The 8,206-nt window shown below is 50.7% G+C and overlaps 1 non-coding gene across 1 annotated transcript; it reads right to left on the reverse strand.

The window, feature by feature from the left end:
* Positions 1 to 505: 505 nt before the first annotated feature.
* trnat-agu (transfer RNA threonine (anticodon AGU)) lies at positions 506 to 579 on the reverse strand. The gene has a single exon. It is a non-coding gene; the product is annotated as a tRNA-Thr (tRNA).
* Positions 580 to 8,206: the final 7,627 nt, after the last annotated feature.

An 8,206-nucleotide genomic window follows, 5' to 3' on the forward strand; every position in this document is an offset into this window, starting at 1 on the left:
GAGCCAGTGGTCCATGTAGTGCAGTGTGGGAAATGTGGTTAGTAGGAAAACCAGGAAGGTTAGGATTACTGAAATGGTGTGGATCGGGAAGTGCTGGTGTGCACAGGGATACAACACGGAAACAGGCCCTTCGACCCACCGAGTCCCTGCCAACCATCAACCACCCATTTAAACCAACCCTACAATTTTTATTCTCCCCACATTTTCATCAGCTCCCCCCAGATTTACCACCCACCACACATTGGGGGCAATTTACAGCCACCAATACACACGTGTTTTGTGTTGTGGGAGACAACTGAAGCCCCCGGGGGAAACTCACACAGTCACAGGGAGAACGTCTAGACTCCACACAGGCAACAACTGGGGTCAGGATGAACCCGGGTCTCTGGCGCTGAGGCAGTGGGTCCACAAACCGCACCAAAGCAATCGGTCTGGGAATTGAACACAACCCACCAAATGCTGACGACCCTGTTGTGAATTGTGAACAAAATATTCCACACCTTGCAGGCACCGCTGAGATTTGAACTCAGGATCTCCTGTTTACTAGACAGGCGCTTTAACCAACTAAGCCACGGCACCAGCTGAGTGCTTCAGCTCACTTTCAGGACACCAGTCTCTGAATGCCAACATGTTGGTGCAGCAGGCAGGTAAAGAGGCAAATGAGACATTGGCCTTTGTTGCAAGAGGATTTGAGTGTGGCATCTCCATTCCCAGGGCCTTGGTGAGACTGCATCATTCGCGGGTGTCCTTGTTGTACCTCAGGCCTCTGAGTGCCATGGAGACCACCCTGTAGCTCTCTCCACTACCATGGAGACAGTCCCAGGGTTAGCTCCGTTATCTCCAGACACTTTCCCACAAGACCGTGACCCTGTGGTCCCCTCCTGAAGACGAGGTTCTCTCCAAAGGCAATTTAACCCCACCCACCATTTTCCTCTGTGTGTGATGCCCCACCTGGGGATTGTACAGGAAAATGGCACTGAGGTCAAAGATCAACCACTAACTTATTGAATGTCAGGCAGCATCGATGGGCTGAACGGCCTCCTCCTGTTCCTGTTTCTCATGTTTACATTTGTGTCTTTCCGTTCCCACTTCCCCTCCCCCATTCTTCTGACAAAACCCATCAACTCACACCCACCAGCATGAAATTTAACACCCCCCCCCACCCCACCCCCGTGTCTGCCCAGCTCACCTGTCTGTCCGAGCACGTCATTGGCTGCAGAGCACCAGGGTGGACTGAGGTTGAGAAAGGCGCTATATAAATGTGTCTGTCTTGTTACGTCCCGCTGAAGTCTGCTCCAATCACCTCATTACATCCTGCACCGTCATGTTTCAGGTCATCTGGAAACCCCAAACGGTGCCCTGTGTGTTCACTGGTGTCCATCAGGGCAAGCGGTTGCACCAACAGCCACTCCCTGGTCTGCAAACATCTCCTCAATGTTACCATCTGCTCGCTGACCCTTAGACAACTCCATATCTATAGAACGATTGCCCATTCCAGCACTGACCATGTCCCGTGTCCCTGTGGACAACCAGGTACCCATCAATACTGATCCCATTTCCCAGCTCTGTCACATACTTCGCCTTGGCCATCCGAATCTTGGTCTCGTTGCTTCTTAAATGTAATGGGAGTCTCTATCTCCACCACCCCCTCAGGGAGTGTGTCCCACATTCCAATCCCCCTCTATAGGAGAAAACGTCCTCAGATCCCCTCTAAACCCCTCACTCCTTACCTTAAACCTGTGCCTTCTAGCTTTAGATAGCTCTCCTAAAGGGAAAAGCTCCCTGCCCTCTCCCCTATCCATACCCCTCATGATTCTGTGCACCTCTGTCAGGTCCCTCCTCAGACTTCTCTGTTCCAAGGAAACAGACCCAGCCTCTCCACTCTCTCCCCATAACTGAAATACCCCATCCCAGGCAACAGCCTGGTGAACCTGCACCCTCCCCAGTGCAGTCACCTCCTTCCTACAGTGGTGACCAGAACCGAACGCACTTCTCCAGCTGTGGCCGAACCAAACCTTTATAAAGTTGTCATATACCCTCGATGTTCTTAGATTCCATCCCCCAGCTAATGAAGCCAAGTCTGACCAACGGCTTCTTCACCACCTTATCTACCAGTGCTGCCACCTTCAGGGATCCCTGGATTTGTACACCACGGTCCCTCTGTTCCTCACTGCGTGTCCAACCCTCATTAGTTCTCCCAAAGTACATCACTTCATAATCATCCCGATTAAATTCCACCTGTCGTTACTCTGTTCTCACCCACTGATCAACATCACCCTGAGGCCCATGACAACCTGCTTCACTGTCCACACAACTCCGACTTTTGTGTCATCCGCAAACTTACCAGTTACATCTGCTGTATCCATGTCCATATTGTTAGTGTGTACAGCAAACAATAGGGGCCCAGCCCTGATCCCTGTAGACACCACTGGTGACAAAACCACCCTGTACCATCACACGCCGCCCCCCCCCCCCCCCATTACCAAGCTAACAGTGAATCTCCACAGTTCTCTGTACCTGCTATCTGCCTCCCCTGTTTCTTTATTCAGCTCTCGATGCCCCTGACATCCAGGTTTCCTCATATTTTCTATCCTGACCTTTCACCCTAATGGGGAGATGATGACCCTGAACTCTCGTTGTTTCCCTTTGGAATGATTCCCACTTATCTGACGTAAACTTACCTGCAGGCAGCTGTTCCTGGTCTACTTTTGCCAGGTCCTGTCTTATGATATTGAAATCAGCCTTCCCCAATTCAGGACCTGAACTTCCAGCCCCCCTCTGCCCCTTCTCCAGTCGGACCACCTACATAATGGCTCAAAAATCTCTCCTGGACGTACTTTAGAAATTCCACCTGCTCTGTACCTTTCCCACTGGAGCGATCCCAGTTAACACTAAGGAAGCTGAAACCCGCCACTGCTGTAACCTGATTAAACTTCCATCTCCGTGATTGTCTACATATCTCTCCTCTGTCTCCTGCTGACTGTTAGGAGGTCTGTAGTCCACCCCAGCAAAGGGAATGCCCCTTTTTTTATTCCTGAATTCTACCCATATTGCTTCATTGAGGAGCCTTCGAGGATGTCCTCCCTCATTGCTGCAGTAACGGATCTGCTGGTCATGACTGCAATCCCCCCTCCTCCTCTGCACCCCCAAGTCACACCAGAAAGGTCCATACCCTGGGGTGTTGAGTTGCCAGCCCTGCCCTTCCTTCAACCATTGTTACCATGGCTGGAACAATATCATATTCAGGTTACTGCTCCAAGTTCATCTGCCCTCCAAGTCCGACCCTTGCATTAAAATGTGCAGCTTAGCTTTGCCTTCCTCCCAGTGCCATATCTGCCCACGTCTGCTCTGCCCACTGCACTGACGTCTTCCTTCTACACTTGACTGGACCTCCCCCTCCCCCCATCTATGCACCTCCCCTGTGCCCCATTCCCCTGCCAAGTTAGTTCAAATCCTTCAGCAAACCTCCCTGCAAGAACACTGGGCCAGTTCTAGTTCAGGAGAAACCTGTCCTGTCTGTACAGGTCCCACCTTCCCCAGAAACAGTCCCAGTGATCCAGAAATGTGAAGCCCCCTCGCACACCATCCCCTTAGCCACACGTTCATAGGATCTGCCCTCCTATTCCCATACTCAGGAACACATGACATCAAATGTAATCCAGCGTTTACAGCCTCGGCTGAACTGCTCTTGAATCTGCAGCCAAGCTCCCTGAGTCCCTGCTGCAGGGTCTCACCCCTCGGTTTCCCTGTGTGGACCACAGCCTCTGGCTGTTTACCTCCCGCTGGAGAATGCCTGCTTGATGCTGACACCACAGAGGCAACACCACACCTTGGATTCACGTCTGTTCCTGGGCCCAGACAACGTGGCCCTTCACAGGACCAGACTGGTTTGGAAGAAAAAGAATACCACAAAATGGCAGACACAGAAACTGGCCCCTCAGCCCAGCTCATCCGTGCTGACCAAGATTCTTCTGAGCTGGTCCCATTTGTCTGCATTTGGCCCATATCCCTCTAAACCTTTCCCATCCATGAACTGTTCCAAATGTCTACCTGCCTCTCCCACCTCCTCTGGCACCTTGTTCCACACCCCCCCCCCCACCCCGTGTGTGAAAAGCTTGCCCCTCAGCTCCCCTTTAAATCTTCCCCCTCTCACCTGAAACCTGTCCCTCTCGCTTTAGCCTCCCCCTACCCCGGGAAAAGACCGTGACCATCCACCTCATGATTTTATACACCTCCATGAGGTCACCCCTCAGCCTCCTTCACTCCAGGGAAAACAGTCCCAGCCTGTCCAGCCTCTCCTTATAACTCAGTCCCTCCAGTCCCGGCGACACCCTGGTGAATCCCTTCTGCACCCTTTCCAGCATTACCACGCCCTTTCTGCAAACAATATTCCAGGGGTGGCCTAAGCAATGTCTTGTTCAGCTGCAACATGATGTCCCAACTCCTACACGCAATCCCCCTGCCAAAGGAAAGCAAACTAAATGCCTTCTCACCACCCTGTCCACCTGTGTGGCCATTTCCAGGGAGCTGTGGACGCGCCCCAAGTGCCCCAGGTGTATTAATGATCTGGATGAGAACGTAGCTGGCATGATTGGTAACTGCGGATGACACCAACATTGGCGGTGTGGAGGACAGTGGGGATTGTCTGACGTTATAGCAGCATCCGGATCAACTGGGAATGTGGGCGGGGGATGGCGGATGGGACTTAACTCGGACACGTGCGAGGTGCTGCATTTTGGGAAGTTAAACCAGGACAGGACATACACAGCGAATGGCAGGGATCTTGGGAGGGCTGGGATTTGCCTTAAATCCTGTCCCCCAGAATCCCTTCCAACAACGTTCCCACCACTGATGGAAATCTCGCCCGCCTGCAGCTCCCTGGTTTATCCCTGGTGCCCTTCTGAAATTAAGGCACATCATTAGCTGAACATTAGATGGAATTCCGGGCCTGGGGACCGGAGCTTTGGGAATCAGCTGCACCTGGGCTCTGGGTCAAACAGCGCGGCCCGATGTCTCATTGAATGATCAGCCACATCAGGACCCGGGTTTCCCCACAGACTGGGGAGTGACGGCGGCTGCGCCTCGCCTGCAGTCCCGCCAGCGGCCTCTGGGGGTCAGCCCGCACACACTGGGGCTCAGCGACACCTCCAGCGGAACAGTTTACCCGGCAACCGATGACGCGCGGGAGGCTCGGTCTGTGATTGGAGAAGCCAACAAGGTGCCAGAGGAACTCAGCGGTCACGCAGCCTCTGTGGGCGGAAAGAAATGCCGACGATTGAGGCCGAGCCCCTGGATCTGTGGTTGGAGAATGTTGCAGGGAAGTGGGAAACATCACATGGAGCCGATGGTTTCGGTGCCCCGGTTCCCGGTTTCACTTCTGGGGACTTTCCAGCTCCGTGTGTTCCCGTTGTGTGAGACCAGGGTGACTGGTTGGACAGGGTCAGGCTGCAGCTCAGGGCGAGGGAGGGGGAGGGACAGAGCTTCACCCCTGGGGCCACATGTACTGCGGATGACGCCAACATCGGTGGTGTGGGGGCAGTGAGGTGACGGAACGTCCCCCCGGCACTGCGTGATGTTCTCTCTGATCATTATTGCGAAGCCCCCTCCTGCTTTATCTCCCCACCATCACATCTGAAACGTCCATACCCTGGGACGCTGAGCAGCCAGTCCTGTCCCTGTGATTGCAATAATGTCGTATCCCCATGTGCTGATCAACGCCCTCAGTTCATCCCTATTACCCGTCAGGTTCCTGACATTAATGTAATTGAGCTCACCGCTCGGCCCATGTCCCTTATCAAACCCCGGTCTCCTCTCCCCACTGAACACGCTTGTTTTATCCTCCATGTTGGACCATCTCCCCACCTGCTGTACCATTGGTCCATGTCCCAGCCCGCTGCCAAATTCATTCAAACCCTCCCCAACAGGTTCTAAATTGGAGAAAGGCCAATTTTGTGGAAATGAGAAAGGATCTAGGAAGAGTGGATTGGGATGAGTTGTTTCCTGGCAAGGATGTGCTCAGTAAGTGGAAGGCCTTCAAAAGCAAAATTTTGAGAGTGCAGAGTTTGCATGTTCCTGCCAGGATTAAAGGCAAAGTTAACAAGCATAGGGAAACTTGGTTTTCAAGGGATATTGGTGATCTGCTTAAAAAAAAGAGAAGTGTATAGCAGGTACAGGCAACTAGGAACAAATGAGGTACTTGAGGAGTATAGAAAAAGTAAGAAAGTACTAAAAAAGGAAATCAGGAAGGCAAAAAGAAGACATGAAGTTGCTTTGGCAGATAATGTGAAGGTAAATCCGAAGGGTTTCTACAAGTATATGAAGAATAAAAGGATAGTAAGGGACAAAATTGGTCCCCTAGAAGATCAGAGTGGTTGTCTACGTGTGGAGCCTCAGGAGATGGGGGAGATCTTAAACAGTTTTTTTTTTGCATCAGTATTTACTCAGGAAACGGGCATAGTGGATATGGAAGGAAGGGAAAACAAGCAATAGAGTCACGGAACATACAGAGATTAAAGAGGAGGAGGTGCTTGCTGCCTTACAGCGAATAAAGGTAGAAAAATCCCCTGGGCCAGATAAGATATTTTCTTGGACATTGAGGGAGACTAGTGTAGAAACTGCAGGGGCCCTGGCAGATATATTTAAAATTTCCTTAGCCATGGGTGTGGTGCCGGAGGACTGGAGGGTAGCTCATGTTTTTCCATTGTTTAAAAAAGGATCTAAAAGTAAGCCAGGTAATTACAGGCCGGTGAGCCTGACATCAGTAGTGGGTAAATTATTGGAAGGTGTTCTGAGAGATCGGATATACAAGTATTTGGACAACCAAGGGCTGATTAGGAATAGTCAGCATGGCTTTGTGCGTGGTAGATCGTGTTTAACGAATCTTGTAGAGTTTTTTGAGGAGGTTACCAAGAAAATAGATGAAGACAAGGCTGTGGATGTTGTCTACATGGGCTTAGTAAGGCCTTTGACAAGGTCCCACGTGGGAGGTTAGTTCAGAAGGTTCAGACACTAGGTATCCATTGGAGAGGTTGGAAACTGGATTCGAAATTGGCTGTGTGGGAGAAGACAGAGAGTGGTTGTGGATGGTTGTTTCTCAGACTGGAGGCCTGTGACTAGTGGTGTGCCTCAGGGATCTGTGCTGGGGCCATTGTTGTTTGTTGTATATGTCAATGATCTAGATGATAATGTGGTAAATTGGATCAGCAAGTTTGCTGATGACACTATGATTGGAGGTGTAGTGGTCAGTGAGGAAGGCTTTCAAAGCTTGCAGAGGGATCTGGACCAAATGGGAAAATGGGCCAGAAAATGGCAGATGGAATTTAATGCAGACAAGTGTGAGGTGTTGCATTTTGGAAGGACAAATCAAGGGAGGACACACACAGTAAATGGTAGGGCACTGAGGAGTGCGGAGGAACAAAGGGATCTGGGAGTTCAGATACATAATTCCCTGAAAGTGGCGTCGCAGGTAGACAGGGTTGTAAAGAAGGCTTTTGGCATCCTGGCATTTATAAATCAAAGTATTGAGTACAGGATTTGGGATGTTATGGTGAGGTTGTAGAAGACATTGGTGAGGCCAAATTTGGAGTATTGTGTGCAGTTCTGGTCACCTAACTATAGGAAGGAGATCAGTAAGATCGAAAGAGTGCAGAGGAGATTTACTAGAATGTTGCCGGGTCTTCAGGAGTTGAGTTACAGGGAAAGATTGAACAGGTTAGGACTTTATTCTTTGGAGCAGAGAAGAATGAGGCGAGATTTGATAGAGGTTAACAAAATTATGAGGGGTATAGACAGAGTAAATGCGAATAGGCTTTTTCCGCCTAGATTAGGAGAGATAAGTACGAGAGGACATGGCTTTAGGGTGAAAGGGGAAAGGTTTAGGGGGAACATTAGTGGGAACTTCTTCACAGAGAGTGGTGGGACTATGAAACAGGCTGCCATCTGATGTGGTAAATGCGGGCTCACTCTTGAGTTTTAAGAATAAATTGGATAGATACATGGACAGGAGAGGTCTGGAGGATTATGGACTGGGTGCAGGTTTATGGGACTAGCGGAATAACGTTTCGGCACAGACTAGAAGGGCCAAATGGCCTGTTTTTCTGTGCTGTAGTGTTCTGTGGTTCTAACGGCACCAGCAAACCTCCCTGCAAGGATATTGGTCTCCGTCCAGTTCAGAAGCAACCCATCCTACTTCTACAGACCCCACCTG

This window comes from Pristis pectinata, chromosome 34 (genome assembly GCF_009764475.1).
Source record: "Pristis pectinata isolate sPriPec2 chromosome 34, sPriPec2.1.pri, whole genome shotgun sequence".
Lineage (NCBI taxonomy): Eukaryota > Metazoa > Chordata > Chondrichthyes > Rhinopristiformes > Pristidae > Pristis > Pristis pectinata.